We start from the raw sequence: 1630 nt of genomic DNA on the forward strand, positions 1-1630 counted from the left end.
TATAATCTCATTTCCTCCCCATAACATTCCTATGTGTTAGGACTCTCCCATTTTATAGATGAAGGATTAAGGTTCACAGGGATTAAGCAGTTTGCTTCATGTTACATAGCTAGTAAATACAGTACTGGAATCCAAGTCTACTTTGTCTAAACTCTGAATGCATATGTTTAACCACAGGAAGTACTGTTCAATATAGTTGTGTATTATAGGATTATCATGATAAATTTTAAACTAAATTCACGAAAGTCAGAGAGTTAAGAGGGTGACTCATGAGACAATTCAAAATTAGGGAAGAAATTCTGATTTCTGCTTTATACTCTCTTTTGGTATTTGGTTATCATCTATTAGATCAAATAAATACTGAGATCTGGTTTTAGCGATATATTTTCTGATTCCCAGCAACTTCTAGTCATCTTATTTTTTTCTTAGAGAATTATGAAATGTTGCATTGAGATATATCATTTAATTAATTTTGAACTCCTATGGTTACGCCTCACCACTTGTCTGTCAGCTTGTCATACTGCGGTGACTTGTGTGTTGCTGTGACACTACAAGCTATGCCACCGGTATTTTAAATACCAGCAGGGTCACCCATGGTGGAGAGGAGCTTCTAGATTAAGATTAGGAAGAAGAGGCAAGCAGAAGAATGTAGTCAGATACAGTGCCAGAAACATGTTAACATTATGAATAGAAGCAGAAAATTGTCAGATACAGTGCTGGGAAAATGAGCACTTCAGGTTGGAAGACATTCAACATACAACTAGTTAAGATCTGCCTCTTCAAAATAGAGTTGACCGTACTGGTGTGAATGAAGCCAAGCTTTGGGAACCTTTATTTGTTGATGTAAAGTTGGTGGTTTAGCCTACTCAGCGGTGTTTTAGAAGAAAGGTCAGACAATCGAATTCTGAAATATCATTGGAATTGATTTGACAGCAACATCAAATAAACCAAGCAACTGTTGGGTCCTAGGGTAAAGTATTTAGGATGCCCAATGACAATTTAAGACACTATCTATGTATTTATTTGTTAACAAGCTAATTGCCTAGACTGTAAAATTCAAGAGAAAACAAAAAGAGACATCTTCTTTCTCTATAGGCCTCTAGTCATCTAATTTTCCTCACCAAAGGTAAACAATGTCAGCTGTTGCTTGGGGTTCATTGCAGAGATGTTTTATATATATTCAAACTTAATTATATGTGTTTCTGCAATCTACCAGCTCTCTGCCCCATTTAAAAAAAAACTGGTAATACACTACACACCTAGTTCTTCCTTGATTTTCCTAAGCTAACAACTAGCTAGAAGATTCCATATTGATACAATACAAAGCTTCTTAATTTCATACATTATCTAGTATGTCTGTAAAATAACTTTATAGAAATGGAATTGCTGGGGCAAAGTGTAAGCACATTTCTAAGCTTAATGTTGCTGTTGTTAAGAACCATCAAATTGGTTTTGAGTCATAGCAACCCTGTATAGGGTTTCTAAGGTTTGAACTGCCAACCTTGTGCTTAGCAGGACTGTGCTTATCCTACAGTGCCACACCAGGACTCTCCTCGAAGCTTTATGGTATTGTTGGTGGTTAGTACTGCCCAGTCAGTGTCAACTCCTAGTAACTCTGTACAGGGTTTCA

The sequence above is a fragment of the Chrysochloris asiatica genome, unplaced genomic scaffold (assembly GCF_000296735.1).
Source record: "Chrysochloris asiatica unplaced genomic scaffold, ChrAsi1.0 scaffold00067, whole genome shotgun sequence".
Lineage (NCBI taxonomy): Eukaryota > Metazoa > Chordata > Mammalia > Afrosoricida > Chrysochloridae > Chrysochloris > Chrysochloris asiatica.